A 17,784-nucleotide genomic window follows, 5' to 3' on the forward strand; every position below is an offset into this window, starting at 1 on the left:
CCAAAATAATCTATTCCCGTTCCGCCGTCCAGTTAAATATACAATCGATACAAGAAATCTATCCGAGCATTTACTTATTTACCAATAATATACTTGTATATTTATTTCGTGTGCTAGCTTATTCAAAAACATTTAGTACTTGGATATTTAAGTATACACTTTTGAGATCATTACTTAAATTAAAACAGCAAGGCTCAGTGCTGTTATTTATTGCGACGATCGTTGAGTTTGCATAACGTAGAATTAATTGGCTGTGCAAATCTTTATTGGGCCTGCCATGTTGTAGTTTAGTTGTAAGTAATTGCACGATGTGGTTGCACTTTCAAATCCGCCTGTAGCGAAGAGTTGGGTCAGTCAACACAAAAAAAGAGAGAATGTAGTGATTTGTCACTAGAATCTCTATTTCTGTATTATGAATAGTCATTTAATATGAAGATAGAAAAAAATAATTAAAATATATTTTTTTTTTTTACTTATTTTAGATAAACAAGACCTATTTAGGTGGTATACGATAAAAATCGACACATAAAATCAATTGCCTTTTCTGCTATATTTCAAAAATATTTTATGTTACCTATCTATAGTTTAATATACAATATTTACAACGACTAAAATTAATTTCAACGTGAATACAAGAAGTCTCGAGTCCCCAAGCAAAGCCACTTAACGTATATCGCAATTAGCACATGTGTACGACGTCATTAAGCTACTATAATGGCGTTTATGACTGGGTATAACAACTGTCAGTGAATATAGTATGTGTATTGATATATATTGATGTTGCTTCCTATTTTGCTACCGACGTGAATTATGTATTTAACAATTTCACGCTGCATCCCGCAAATAGTAGAGTAGGCGGAGGGATCCTAGTGTTAAGACACTCTTTTTCCCAATGGTACTGCGCCACGACGGCGCTAATTAGATAACAACGAGCCATTATTATATAATTTTTTTTTGTAAGTTCACATATTTTTCTTTAACGTCTTTTGTCTTTTAATTCTAGAAAATAGTGTCAAGACAATTGGGTTTTCTAATTTCGTAATATTGTAATGATAAATATCAAAATAATAAGAATAAGTGAAGGCATATAATTTATATTTATTATATTATGTTTTTGTAGTTTAAAGATATTTATGATTTCTCTCTTTATCTCAGAATGTTCGAAGATAAGAAAAAAAACAAAGATAATTACGAAACTTAATGGCTATAGAAAACTGTGTTATTCTTTGTTGTGAGATTTTATAAGCTTTTTCCTTGTGGAGATAAGTTATCTTATGTGCCGCATTGTAATTGGTCGGAATAAGTGTAACGATATCATATAAACAACGCCCGTCCATAATAAACGAGTCCAATCAATAAGTACCTACATATTGAAGTAGTAGTATAGATTTCTCTATATTCTAATATAACAATACCATTTTCTGATTAAATTATTATATGAGACCTAAAAAATCTTTTCAATTACCTATTTTATAAAATAAATAGATTTGAAAAGAAGACAGCTACTGGTTACGCTAGCTAGCTATGTCCCAATTACAGTGATTCTTCATATAAATTATGATAAAATCAAAAATAATCAAAACTAATCAAGATATGGAAATCTTGAATTTTAAACCTCACAATCTTGACCAGGATGTTCAAACATAATTAACTACCATTGTTTTACAATAAGCTTCAATAACTATGGAAGATGATATTTAGAAAGCGAATACTTACGTAATATTTACCTGTTAACAGCGCTATTTTTGTATAGATGTCGTGTCATATAATTTGCTTGACCGAATTCGGTGTAATGTGTTTTAAATTGTTCTAAAAATTTACTATGGTAAGACGTTTAAGAGACTATATTGTACAGAAGAATAGTGAAATTGTTAATATTTTTTAAATTCCTGAGCAAATTTTCATTAAACTTTTTTTTTCTCTGATGAATGATGATATTTTCTTTGGAAGAAGGTGCAAATACCTTTGTAGAAAGGTAAAAATACCTTTTTTTTAAATTAACCTTTAACTTATGCAAAAGGAAAAATGTTTGTACCTATAATTTTTGAAATAACGATTTGTTTTGTGATTTTAACCATTTAATTATGCGTGGCTATGCAAATATTGTATTGTAAACTAGAATAGCAATTATTGTGTAGATAATTTTATAGTAATTGATTTCTTGTTAGCTATAAAAGTAGAATTAACCTAGAAATGTTCAACTAGACATTTTATATTTATCTTTAAGTGCCTAATTGTAACATTGACTTACACTAAATTAAGCATAAAATTTAGTTATTTTAAATAAATTTGATAATATTATAATTGGAAGATATTAGAATCTATAATATAATATCCTGGCACTTTGTACAAAAAAATAAAAGAAACACTTGAATATGAAAAATAAATATTCATTTGAACAGTCGCGATTTCACATTTATATATCCAAAAGTTTTACAAGTATTTTGTATGAAATATAAAACAAAACAGATAAAAAATGAAATTCAATAATAAGTACAGTTATAACCAAATAAAAAACCGAAATCTTATGAATATAAAGTGTAAAAAATTAAGTGATTTACCACTATAGACCGTATTTTATGTTCCCATTCGAATTCTCTATGGTTACTGCTTTGCGGTGAGCTGATGCGTAGAGAATCAATGTCGTGCCGCGATCTCAGTACCGAGAAATGGCAGGTGGAATATTATTAGATATAGTTTGATTTTTACACGTTTCGTTTATTATTGATGGCTGTATCGGTTAACTTTTTGATAGAGCAGGGTAAGCAGAGGTAGCCTAGTGTTGAGACAGTTCGTTCCTCATTTTCCACCTATCTTTCGAGACATTGGTGCTGAATGGCAGAACTAAACACCGCGACTTATCACCTATTACAAAAACAACGTATACAGCCATACACTGTCCTACTTATATGGGATATGTGATAAGATACAAGATTACAAGCATTATAAATGGACACATTAAATTGTATAAATGCCCAAAAAAAAGGGGATTTTGACATTCTCCAAAAAAAATCAAAAAGTTAAGTCTAATTATACCATATTTTCATCTTCATGGTCACAGTATCAACAAAAATGTATAGAAATGCCCGGAACGCTAAGTATTCGGTGCGCGCACGTTTTTTGGCGGAGTCGGCACGAATGCTCGAGCACGCGCTTGAGTTTTTTCTTTAATAAAGTAAGAAGGCATCGGCAGGTTGTTACTTTTTTTTTAGATTTAAGCTTATTTTCTTTTATTTTGCTATTGAATCACATGTTGGCGTTTTAAGATTGTAATTATTGTATTGAAATTGAAGAAGATGATGATATTAAAGCATTTCTTGCATTTTGTGGACCATTGAGTCCAGAATTATAATTATAGCAGAGATATTTCCCTGGCATTTTTAATTTTATAGAAGTTATTTTTTAGACTAAAAGAGCAATAGAGTGCATTACCTTTACCAATAACCTAATCTTTACCAATACAAAGCTCATTGCAGCAGGCAGCAGAGCGAAAAAATGAAAATATCATATATTTTTTATCCACATCTGGCCTCATATTGTCCAATAAGAATTATCAATTAAAATCGTCTCCATACATTCATGACCACATCACACCAGCTGTTACGTAAACCAGCTAAGGCTTACAGCCACAGGTTCGGTGGAATTAGAGTAATTGCGTGCATGATGCTGTGTCAGAAGTAGGCCGCGGCTCTCCCACGGCGTGGTGCCGACACCGGGCCTATGTGGTTAATGGTACGTCATTATTCTATCTTCTGGTATATCGTTTTTAGAAGGTTTTTTTGTGATCTGTCAATATTTTATGTTATTGATGTTAGAGTCGAGGGTACAGCGTTGGGTTACGCCACTCAACACGCAATGCTTCCAGAATCGGGGAACGGAAGTGTCTTAACATTAGGCTCAGGTTCCTTTTACCTTCTATTTTTTTAGCCTCACGCTGTTTCCTGCATTAATCAAGATAGGTGAAGAGAACCTGGAAATCTGGACGTCTTAAAACATTTCCATTGAGATATTTGAGTTCCTCACATCCCGCCGTATTCTCAAGGTATTGCGTGCTTAGAAACGAAACTCAATGCCAACAAATCCAAAAAAATAAAATAATAAATATTTCATTACCCCGAAAGGGAATAGAACCCACAATCGACGCATTTACAGCCACTACGCCACGAAGGCGTCGTAATTATTTATTTATTTCAATCATTTAGGCATCATATTATGTTAAAATGGATAAATATCTTTAGCAATATGCATGTTCAAGTAATATATTACAGATGATTAATATCATGTCGTACGCTTAATTATCTTTAATTGGAAAGTTATATATATATATATGTAAAATATACTTGTGATTTACGTATTTATATATTATATAAAGCTTACTATAAGCACGACGGTTGTGGGATCAATTCCTATGTAAACTTTTTTAAATTTAAAATAATACTTCTTCATTTGCCATAATTTACAAATTTCATCGTAGTAGAACAGTGTGACCTTAAACGCAAACATGTGGGTTCCAGCCCAAATCTGGATAACGCATTATATTTATTTGTCCATTCTGGTACATGCTGCCCCTCAACACGCCCGAATATCTTGAAAATTGGACCGAAAGTAGGGAATGGTGTGTCTCTCATTAGGTTACCCCCTGCCTGCCGTACTAAACGGGAAAAAGTGTGGAAGACAACAAAAGACAGTATTAAGCATTACGAACGATAAGGCGATAGCTAGTATCTCTTATCTATTATTTCTGATATCTAAAGATTAAAGACCGTATTATAAGATAATAAAAAAAAACCTGACTATCTAAAATCGATAGATGAACACGAACAAAGCGATTGTTTTACATTTAACTAATTAAGGTCCAAGGTGTTAAATCGAACCTTTCTACTTTTATTTCGAGTCTTGGTAATCGCTTTAAGTAATATAACATAGCAGGGTCGGCAAAGGGAATTTAGTGTTGAGACACTCTACTCTCCGCGATAAATCGAGACATTATATGTTTTGTGGCTGAACTCAAACCCGTACTTTTCACAAGCTCAAAATATATAGGCATAAAACTTTTAGCTGTACTTTTAAGCTTCTTACTTTTTCTTTCAGTTAAGTTATATCTCGTAGAATATAAAGAAAGAATTTAGTGTCAAAACCCTCCGCTCTACAAAGTCACTAAAGAATGGCAGTTAGGTAATACCCAAAGTAAGTAATCTAGCCGTAGCTCCATTGTTTATTCATATGGCGATAAAATTGCAAAACTGTTTATATGACTATAAAATCGAGGCACGCTTAACCTATATACGTGGTGAATGCTTTTAAGTATCTATATTATGTAAATTTAAAATAACAACTTTTTATAATAATATTATAATAATATATTAAAAAATATGTAAAATGATTTTTGTGTTTCCCTTTCTCTGCTAAGGTACCCGCTTCTAGCAGGGTACCTTAGCATCGTTGCTAGCAGCAGGAAGCAGGATGCGCAGAGTTACCAAGCAGACGTAGTTTACAGTTGTTTACAAACAGACACTGCCGTGCCTTTAAGCCACATCAACCTATTCAACTTTATTATTATTTTAATTTTCAATGTATAATTGAGGAATTCCAACTGGTCATGCATTTGATTCCCATTTGAGGCAACGTTTATACATGCTAAAAATATTATTGTTTCTTTTCTCTGGTCAGAACACTTTTGATTACCTACGAAGCAAGCCTAGTGTTAACATTGACACCGCCCATAGAGACAGGTGAGTGGCAGGACTCAACACCGCGTAACCTACTTATCGATTACTAAACTGACTGAAAATGGTAGAACAATAAATTTATATAGATATAATTGAAGATGTAAGTAATTATTTAAGAATCAAAGATTATATAAAGTGCTGTCTTTATTGAAGGCGTTATAAACTTTTGTTGTCTATGACGCGTCGGCATCGACAGATCTTCTAGTAACATAAAAGACTTTTCATTTGAAAGTGTCAAGAATTCTTATATTTTTATTAATTTATACTTTATTCAATTTAAATTAAGTTCAATTTTCTTTGGCATTGTAAGATAAATAAATTTATGGCTGTTTTTATGTGGACAGAAATTTAAAAGAAGCTAAGAATGATTTTGGTTATGAATTTACCATTTTATTTACAAGATATATTTAAAATTGTTTATAAAAAACTATAGCTATTTGCATAGATTTTTCTTATAATATTTCTCACAAAACCTTTCACCCAGACTTGGGAATTGGTATTTAATATTTAAATATTTTTTAAAGAGCTATTGAACACTAAGAAAAACAATATTTCTGAAATCATAAAAAAAATAATAAACATAGCGTAGTTTTAATTCATAATTGAATGCGCCTATTGGATATTATATAAACTACGGCGTTAGGTTCCACCATCAATTTGATAATGCCTAAAACTCTAATAAATAATACGAAAATTTTACAATATTTACGAGTTTATCCATTAAATGGACATATTTCAAAAGCTGTATGTTTTACGCCGGCAGTTAAAGTAAGCGGCCGATAAATCATCGTCAGTAATTATTAGGATTTACAAGGTACAATCTAGGTCTAGGATCTAAGTCGTTTGTGCTCTGAAAACATGTCAATGCTACTTGGACTAACCAGCTTATTTATTTAATGAGTATTTAATTGTATCTTAGTCTATTCCTGGTTGAGGCAGTTATGGTACAGTGGCACAGATGTGGTCTGTATACACAATGCTTGTGGGTCGATTTCTACTTGGGGGAATTAATTATTTTCATGTCTTCACGCTGGCAACAAACGAAAACCCGGTAAAGTGAAGCTTTCTTTGTGTGTTTAAATCTTTGAGATATTAATGAATTAAGTTCTATTTCATATAACAGGTTAAAATATTTACAATCATAAGCATTTTCATCTTAAAGAAAAAAACAATAATTTAAACTTACGTAGTTATTTTTTATATGAATAGTTGCTTGACAACTTATTTTTAAATAAAAAACAATTATAAAAATGTTATGGTGTTTAGTTTGTCGCCTACAAGTGCTATTAAAACCAATTAAATAGTAAAACGTATAGCGATTTCCTATAAATATATATAATATATTATTTAATTGATTTAGCAGAAGTGAACTATAAAAACTTACGAGAAACGTGATATGCACTTCAATATAATAAAATAATTATTAGATACATGCCTTTGTCATTTGTATATTTATATGTAAATTAAAGACAAAATGCCAGAGGCCGTCGTAACGCAGTGGCAGAAGCGTGTCGGGAAGTGAGGTAATCAGGAACCCTGGGTTACCCTTTGATTACTCTGCTATATCCAAAATATAGCTTACTAAATAATTTCAATTTAAAAATTACAATTCGAACCCACAACCAACGAATAATCAACTAAAAAAAAACAAATACTCCATTCAAACATCCACTGTACCAACATAACAATAATAACAAAAACAAAACAAAATCCTATCAACACAAATTAAGTTGTACCAACATTTATAAATGAGAACAATCACAGAGAAATATTTTAAAAGCCTAATGAAGTCTTCACAGCTATGGGCGAAACAAAAAACGTAAGTAATAAATTCTACCATTAACGATGACATACAAAGTTCGTAGCTATCAAGTCTTACTCCATTATAAGTTTTACATGAGATATGGGTGTGTGTTTGTACATATATCGTGGGGAGGTTGAGATATGTGAACGAGATAGGTGTAGGTTCGTTTCCATATGAAAGAAAATAACAATAAAAAAAAATCTGAAAATCTAGAACATAGGAACTCTACAGTAAATTGTACTTTACTATATAAAAAAGAAATCTCATTTCTTAAGGAATTATGTATTGAATCAGTTGTATTAGTGAGAAAAGGCATCATATTCCTAATAACATTTATACCACTTATATTTTTTTATCATGTTGCAGCCAATATGGGCAAAGAAAACCTAGTGTTCAGACACTCAGTTTATATAATATTTTAATTTAAGTCTTATTTAAAATAACCCACCAGCAAAATATATTAATTCAACACACGATTTAGCGATCAGAATTTTTGAAAGCTTCGTGACTCACTACATATTTAACAAGTTTCAGGATTCTATCTTCCACCTTTCTTCACTCTCCGCATCATATACCGTTTGTATTTATTAAAAGACAGCCCGCTATCTCGTTACGTCTCGATACTAGCTGATAATCCGTTATTTATGTTGGTAATTTTTCAAGCAGGCCCAGCACGCGACTAAGTGTCTCCCAACAACACCACAACATCGACAAATGGTGGACCATCCACCTTTTGTTATTCTAACGGTTGTGTTTTGATATCATTACAAAATTCTCGGGTTTTACGACAAGTAGAAATATGGGGCCTAATACTGGAGATTAGAGATCCATACGGCTTTTATGTGGAAAGTGTCGTTTAAAATTTCGGATAGCTAATGACTAATGGGCCAAACGATCGGGCTTAGATAGCCCGTGCCGCACCGATACATGTTTTTCCTTAAATCCGAAACACGATTGGTTAATTCCAAACAAATTTCCAAAGAACAATCAATTTCAATAGAAAGTTAGTTAAAAGTAAACAGAATCGCCCACCTAGAGTCGCATATTCAAATCGTAGTGACGAAACCGGACACGGAAGACATAAGAACAGTACCAGATCGCGTAATTAAATTTATCGAAAAAGATAAAATTCTTTAGAAATATGCTAAGCATTTGTATAATAAAGCGATTGGGAGGCGCGTGCCGCTGCATTCCTGGCCTTAAGTAATTATCAACTTATTAAGCGTCACCAGAGATTTATGTCAGGGTCGGCCACAGGTAAAAACGTTTCGTTACACTCGTCAACGGGACTAACGAGGTAAACATTAATTGGATTTGGAGACAATAAATAAGAATTAGACGACCCAAAGCTATCGGTTGATTTACGGCAAGTTTTAACAATTAAATCATCTTCACGCTGTATCCCGCACATAGAGTAGGCAGAGAAACATAGTGTTAAGACACTCCGTTCCTCATTTTCCGCTGATTTTTCGAGGCATTGCTTATTTAGAGGTGGAACTCAACGACAGGCTTTTGCCTTGGTGCCATTCCCTCGAGTGGAGATCGAATCCACAACCATCACGTTACAATCACATCCTTGTGCACCTGCAGCACGACAGCCTCAACTAGCCGATGAATGAGGAGATAAATAACGATGTTCCACCAACTAGCTAATGAGTGAAAAGATAGATATCACACAAAACTAAGATAGCTGCAATTCAAAACGATATCACAATGAAAATCGTGCAACAATCCCGACGTAAAATAAAGGCAGCATGCAACGAGTCAGTGACCACAACGTATGAGAAGCGAGGCCCGCGATAATCATAATACGCTTGCAGATATGTGATTAGTTGCCGGGGTCACGGAGCGGTCGCCGCTAGACCGAGAGAGCACAATCTCTCTCCCACCTTCAAAACCCGCAACCTATAGCAACCAATAGTAGCGTCTTCAAGCACCACAGACAAACGACCGCAGGGCGCCTAAACCGCTATACTAAACTGTGACCTCACGAAATTCTCCGCACGATACCGCCACGATACCAGCGAGGATGATTCACCTAATAACGGACGCTGCTATACTCGTAGCTGCGCCTGCGCATCAAACACCTTTTAATTTCTAATATATCATAATTTGTATATAAATTGTCATTTTTCACGGCACTATGTTCTGGAGATTAGGTAAATTTTTGGGTGTAACTCGTAAATAGACAATTTAGTGGCCGTTTGGATAGATCAGTCTTAATATATGTAAACTTAATTCGATATAGATATTCTATTGAGTTATCTAAGTATGCAGTTTAAGCTTTAAGCTGGGCGAACTTTCAAATCAGGGTACATCACCATCTAAAAGATGAGCTTAAAATGTAAAGTGAAACTATAAGGCTTTATACAAATATAATTTATAGTAGGGCAAGGTACAGAGGGCACGACCAGACGAACAGGTTTGTTGAGACTACTAACGTAGTAACCAATATACATACAAACTGTGCATTACCCGTACAAGCATTCGAGATTATATAGCTAGCTGGTCTTCCATAGCTGGAGCCTGAGAAAATTTCTCCACCAGGAAATTTTATCGTAAAAATTAACCTATCCCGTCTTTGAATCGAATTAAAAACGTCAAATCGCTTAATAATCGATGAGAATTAGCATAGGAATTAAATCAGTATTTGAATATTAATTATATTATAACTAACTGTAGTAATAATATGTCAAAGTTTAGTATATTTCAATATTTGTTTGATATTTCTTAAATGACAACGCAACAGCTTGGTTTTAAATTAATTAATTTTGGATTATTTAGTTAAAAGAATGCTATTAATAATAATATTAAAAATTATAATCTTTGTATAAAACATAATAACAACAATTTATTTTCGAGAAAAACAACAAACTACGCAATAAAACCTAATCAACAACAATGAAATGAAGGAAGAAATTTGAGAACATCACACGTCGTGAATGTATTAGACAGAGGCCGTGAGCTGAGAGCCGAGGCCGCCCTAATAAATCACCTCTTTAGTTCGTTAGGCGCACGCCGACCGCGCCGCGGGGGTCCGCCTTCGATTCCCGCCGCGGCAAGTGGATATTTTGACGTACTATATGGTGCTTCGAGGTGTTTGTTGATGAATGATTTTTTGTCGTACGCTTTTGACATTGTTGTAGATACTTAATGAATGTAACGTTGATAATGTTGTAAATGTTTTTTGGGTCACGATGTTCCCTGCATATAACACCTAAATTACAGTCGTTGCGTAACTCATCGCTACTTTTTGTCTTGTTACCAGCACAAGTCAAACAGTCAAATGTCAAAAAAAAAATACATAAAAATAGATTATGATCTGCCATATTGTAAGAATTTATCGTTTTCAATATTTACAATACAATAAAGTTATTATAGCATATAATAAAATCAAAAAGGTTCTATTAGAAATGAATTAGACATCCGCATACCGAGGCAACAGGTTTTGTGCAACGTCTGTGAAGCATCTTCGAGAATACCTTTAGATGTTCTATGGAAACTGTTACTTTAATTAATATCCTAAAATTGTTACGATTTACTATTTAATGGTATATACGAAATCATAAACACATCAAAAACTAATTAAAAAATGCGAAACATTTACTATATTGGGTTTTATTTAGACTTCTTTAGGAAATAAATAGAAATACTTTTATCCCAATATTATGGAAATTACTGTTGTTATTGCAATAAAATAAATTGAGAAGTTTAGTTTTTTGTTTAAGCTATAAAACAACACAAATCTTGATTAAACTTAAAAATTGGCATTTCCCTTCAATTTCTCTATCAAAATAAAAAAAAATCAGCTTCATGCTGTATCCTGCACATATCACGGTAGGCAGGGGGACTCTAGTGCTCAGACACTCCGTTCCCCATTTCTCTATTAAAAAAAGCACTAACATCTATACTCTACCACAAACATTAACCAAATCGACTGATTTTATTCCCTTAATCTCCATCTAAGAGATGAAGGCGTCAGTCAAATTTTAAAAGTTAATTATCGAATACGCATCGCCCTGGCCGGTGTGGACCATACATCATCCCTACAAGAATAAATCACGGAGTGATTGATAGTGTTGTATATCTCACGCTCGTTTGCTAGCCTCCTTTTTTAATCCAACACAAATGATTTTACACTTTGCTTCGTTTTCTGATGGCATTTCGCTTTGGGTTTTACGAGGTGCCAGAATGGGATTCCGTTGGGCTTTGCTGCTTTAATGGCTGATGAAGGAAGAGGTTTTTGTCTTTTTAGTTGTAAAGTTGGAACTGGGCGATAAGAAGTAGTATCATTTTTATTTTATTTTATTTCAAATTATTGATTGCCAATAATAATTTTAAAAACAAAAATCGTAATGACACATGCCACCAAACCGCGAGAAAATAATAAGCATAAAAACATTGATTGAACTAAGATTTACAATACAAAATTGTATTTATCTATGGTACTATACTGTGTATTTTATTACAGACATTAAATAACCAATACCAATACATATTACCCTAATTAAGCTATAATGTTACAGGAAAGTCGAAACTTTTTGTAATAATTGTCAATTTCAACTGTTAAACCGCAGCGTATCAAAATAATAATTTAGTAACCCAACACTTATTAGGCCTTCTCTTTAAATTCTCTGTATACGGCAGGAAACTATCAGGTTTCTAACAGTTTACCGTACAACAAGGGTAACGGGTAAACCTTTACCAATACTAGAGTTGTCTATTGTTGTCCATCCCCAAATTCACATGCAAATCTTCGAGCAGAAAGTGCGGAAATATAATTAGCTTACGTCGCCCGGAACCAGTATCGACAGGTTCCAAGGGTCAGACGCTTTGACCGTATAGTCCAAACCGGTCTAATATTTTCTTCGTTTTTAATTAATGTTTTTGCTTCGGCGTAACTCTTGACCGATGTCCAGTAAGGGTGTGCTGGTGAAGGTTAGGGGGTTTTTCGCGATCCGTGGGAACGCGTCGGCACGTAGCCGATCGTATCTTAATGTCGGCCACGGATAGTAAGTCACCGTTTTCCCAGAATACGTACCATTACGAGCGGCCCTGGAGCGTATGAAACATGTCACAGTTATTATGCTCACAAGAAATGATAATATCTTTGGACTGACGCAGCAAAAGGTATACCGACGAGATCTCGTTACTTTTGATTTTTAGGATGATTAGGACTAAAATAATTATTTTAGTAAAGCGTTAACTAGTGGTCAGTTTTAGTGGTTAGTTTTCTCACGGTTAATGTTAGTTCGCCGGTCTAACACAAGCGCCTAAACTTACGGTCAGTTGATCAACAATGACCACACCTGGCTCAAGACGCAAATTGACACCCTCCTCAAAATGCAACGTTTATCCTTTTGACATATCCTTTGTACTGAATAGGCGTAAGGAAGGCGTTTACCATTGAAAAAATAATAACTCAAGCAAACATTGCCATAATTTGCCCCTGGGAATGGCTTAGGATGCATGATGTTTTTGACAACTAGTGCCCCTTAGAAAGAAAGTATTGTTCGTGGTTACTCTTATACGGATGATGGATTTTGCGCTAGAACAAATTGAATTAAATGGCGGTGTTGAAACAAGGCAGAGGCTTGATGGGCTTACGGTAAGTAATAATTTTAAAAATGTTTAAAGCTAAGGATTATAAATTATTGAAATTCCATATAAAACTTTGAATAGCAGGATTTTAATTCGCATATTTAAAATACTGTTCTAGTCCTAAAAGCATATTATTAATAGCAACATCAAAAATTCCTTATTACTATTTTTTATATAATAACTAGCGGCCCGCTGGCGGTTACACCCGCGTGAAGTATGTTTTTATTAATTTCTGTCTCCATGACTACGTCCTAGTGACGTCTATGCAAAATTTGAGACTTCTAGCATTTGTAGTAACGAAGTTTCATACAAACTTTCGACCCCAAAAACAACCCCTTAGAAGTCGAATATTGCAAATTCCCGTCTTAGCGAGCACCTACGTCCTATAAATAACTTCTGTACAAAATTTCAGATTCCTAGCACTTGCAGTTTCTAAGATTTCGTGATGAGTGAGTGACCTTTCGATTTTATATATATAGACTAGCGGCCCGCTCGCGGTTTCACCCGCGTGAAGTATGTTATTATTAATTTCTGTCTCCATGACTACGTCCGACGTTATGCAAAATTGGAGACTCCTAGCATTTAGTAACGAATGACAAAGACAAATGTCATTAGTAACGATGTTTCATATAAACTTTCAACCCCAAAAACAACCCCTTAGAAGTCGAATATTTCAAATTCCCGTCTTAGCGATCACCTACGTCCTATAAGTAACTCCTATGCAAAATTTGAGATTCCTACCACTTGTAGTTTCTGAGATTTCGTGATGAGTGAGTGACCTTTCGATTTTATATATATAAGATAATATTTTTTTTCTCTACTATTATTACCTATAATATTTCTGATGAGACTAGTATCTATATTTTATATTAATTGACCTCATTAATAACAACCCTTTCGTTAAATAACGATTGCCAAAATCTTTTCAAATGACCGGTCCAGCACAAAAACTTATTAGGACAAACCAACAATGGCCTAAGTGATTGATGCCTTCCAAAACAAAAGGTCCACGTCACAATGCAAGACTAGGGAAGCTTTTAATTTTTGCATACATTAATTTACCGGTTTTTAATGGTACTAACTTAATTATAAAAATATAAAAAGCTATTACATTATTCATTTAACTTCACGTTGTATCCCGCACATAGCAGACATGACGGTGGGAACCTGGGAACCTAGTGTTAGAACTCAGCGCCGTGTTTTGGTCAAGCCTAAATGGGTTATCAATGGCATATTTGAAATCATTAATATTTTAAAAGAAAAGAGTGAGAACTCAACTATAGACAATACTAACATTTATAAACGATAAATGTGAAAGATAATACATTTAAAACGTGTTACAATGACCAATGAATACAAAAACATATTTGTAACAGATCACCTAATGAAAGGCGGTGGTAGCACCTTCAATCCCTTTTAACCATTTAGAGAACACTATAGGACTATAGGATATGAGAAAAAAAAACTATAAACGCAAGCAATCTCAGATCTTCAATACAGATTATATAACGACAAAGGAAGCACGCTTTTTTAACTGTTAATCTCGAATAAAAAGTGGACCTTTTGCACCTTTCTATTGTTTGTTGACAGAAAACAAATCGTTTTTTGGACAAAACATTGAGGTGAGGGGTTGATGGGTGCTCGAGGGTTGCGGGTTACTTGTCCTTTCCGGTAGGTCCGTCTTATCAGGAAGGGGTTGTGATGATTAGGAGAAAGTATGTTTTATTTTACGTTCTTTGATTACAATATGTTTGTTATATTTGAGAAAGAAAAAAATAAATTACGTAGCTTTACACTAAGCCGAGTGTAAACAGTACGTTCTCCAGTTTTCGCTCAAATTGTAGGGCATTGTGCGTTGAGCGGATTTCAACGCCGCGCGTTGTTATGTTCACAAGAGGTTCACGAGGTTCATGAGGTTTTAGAGTATATTGTACTATATCTAGGACCAGTTATTATTAAGAATGTAAATTTAACAAACATATTAATTTCTAGTAAAACTATTGGCTCGATCTATGAATTAACCAAAAATAAAATGGAAAAAAATGAGGACCTACTAATATATTAAAAGTATATTACATATACTTAAAAAAATATTTATACCAAATTTACAAAACCTTTGCCAAAATTCACAGTAGGCATCTGCTAAGGTCGTGAGGCAAGCAGGTGTTGTAATCAGTGACCCCACGGGCGGCGCTTTATGGAGTCTAATCTAACCTTTTCTCATATTTCATTTATGTTAAAAATGCATTTTGTTTATCTTATTATAATTAGTTTCTTTTATGAATATCTTAATTTTTACTCCTCTGCCTCCGGGCAGATATATCTACATCATACATTATATTATATTATGTAGAATTGAAGGCTTGAGCAACTTTCATAAAACTATATAATAAAATAATCAAGAAAATATTTTGTATTAGTTAAGTAAAACATTTAAAAATATATATTTTATAACTTTGTATTGACATTAAATAGTATAAGAAAACGAGAATTCTAATGATAAAATCATTATATTTCAGATAATTTCTTGTATTGCACCAACATCTATTCGTACATTAGCGTAGAAATAATCATTATCATCATATTCTTCATTCAGCTATCATTATTTCCTGCCACAAATTCAATTATCGACAAATTACTCGAAACACCGCCGTGTGTAGGAAAATTACTTTGTATTTAATTGTGTGCGCCTAAAAAATTTAATTTGTATCAATTCTGAATGTTGATGAGGTTAATAAAACGTAATCATTAATGTCATTAATCAATGGCCTGTCTTTAAAACAATGAGCGCGTATTAAATCCATTCTAATGATAACCTGCTAGTGTGGTCATCCACTGGATTATAAACATTAGATACCTACATAGTTTGTTATAAAAAAATATCCTATTATTTACTATTATAGTAGCAAGTTCATATCCCATTGGGTCAAGATTATTAAAATGGCTTTAAAATTATAAAATCTTTATATCTAATTGAATAGAGAATAATTTATCACGTTAATAATAGTGAAATGAGAGCCGAGAGAGAGAGAGAGAGAGAGAGAGAGAGAAAGAGTTAAATGTTAACTACAGCATCGTTCTCGACTTCAACCACAAAAGAATGGGATATCCATATGGTTGCCATAGAACTCTATGTTCATGTACTGATAAAACTCATGCTTTAAAGCGTATTTCCAGCCTGTACTGGACTGATAGGTTGATATTGGTGCCTGATGGTAAAAAACAAGCTAAGATATGTATAATTTAAATAGCTTAAACTTCTTAGTTAAGAGTTGCCTAGTGTAGGACCAGCCTAACCGTACATGAGGCAGTTAGTTCGATCGTCAACAGATATTTAGAGTAGACCTTGACCAGTCCAACTAATGGCTGTACAAGATTAATGGTATCATTAATTACAACGACAATAATGTGCCTTTAAATATAGGTTTTTGTGTAAAATATGCACTAAGGAGCTTGCAACTGGTGGCATAGACAATGATATGTCAAAATTTAATGATTTAGCTATCGATTGATTGATTTTGTTAGATTGCAAGTATCTAATAATTATTTAAGATTTAAATATTATTTTAATTTATTATAATTAGCTATTATATAAATAATATAGTCGTAGCTTATTTTTTCCTATAATTTCATATTAATTCAAAAAATATAGATAAAAATAATATAATATATTTTTTAAGAAAAAAAGTACGTACTTATTTATTCTAACGTTAATATCACTATATATATATAGTTATATTTTTATTTTGTACAATATTAAGATTTAAAACCATTATTCATATGTATCTGTCATACATATTATATACCCACATACAATTTACTATATCGCGAACTGGATTATAAAATTGAACAAAAAAAATAAACGTATTGTAAAAAAATCGAATTATTTTACTCAAAAGCAATCTCAGTAAAGAAATAAAAAACCTATATTTGAAAAAGCAAATTATGGTAAATATTTAAGCTACGAAGGAACAGATGAACATACATACGCGTTTATCAGTCAAAATCATAACCCTCCTTTGTGCTTTACCGTAGTCGGTTAAAAAATAGATACCTAAAGCCGTTTCGTTATAAAATAGCTGACAACAATTTAAATTGTCGCAAAAATGACTGCGGAGCGTAAAACAAGAAGCAATTAAGACTAGTAATGACGTCTTGAAGTGTTCGCGGTACGAGCCATAAAATACACTTACATAGTATTTACATAGTATAATATACTTCCACAGCTTCTAGTACAAAAACCTTTGTAATATTCCTTAAGTGTCTCAATATAGACATAAAAGTTTTATTATTATGTAGTGACACAGTTGTAAGTTGCATGATGGCTGTAGGTTCAAATTCTAGATGAATTCTTTGTATGTTTATCTATATTTAATATTAAAGTTTGAAGGCGCTAATCTCAGGAACTATTGGTTCGATTTAAAATTTCTTTTTGTATTGAATAGATCCTTTATCGAGTAGTATTCTAGGCTATTATATCGTGTTAATAATTTCAATAGTAAAAGCTAGTTTATACTATACACATTTCCATGTTCCGGTCAGATCCTATAACACGCCTTGTGCAGAAGCCTCCCCTATTTCACTAAATGTGGGCGTTACGTAGTTACGTTCAAATTAATAGGACTAATAACGTAAATCAACTAAAGTAAA

At 33.0% G+C, this 17,784-nt stretch overlaps 1 protein-coding gene across 1 annotated transcript in view; it reads right to left on the minus strand.

Moving 5' to 3' along the window:
• Nucleotides 1-17,784, minus strand: part of svp (COUP transcription factor 2) — an 82,087-nt gene that overhangs the window by 51,640 nt on the left and 12,663 nt on the right. The gene's annotated exons all lie outside the window — the stretch shown is intronic.

This window comes from Heliconius melpomene, chromosome 4, assembly GCF_056956725.1.
Source record: "Heliconius melpomene rosina isolate 202511_hmr_F chromosome 4, ASM5695672v1, whole genome shotgun sequence".
NCBI lineage: Eukaryota > Metazoa > Arthropoda > Insecta > Lepidoptera > Nymphalidae > Heliconius > Heliconius melpomene.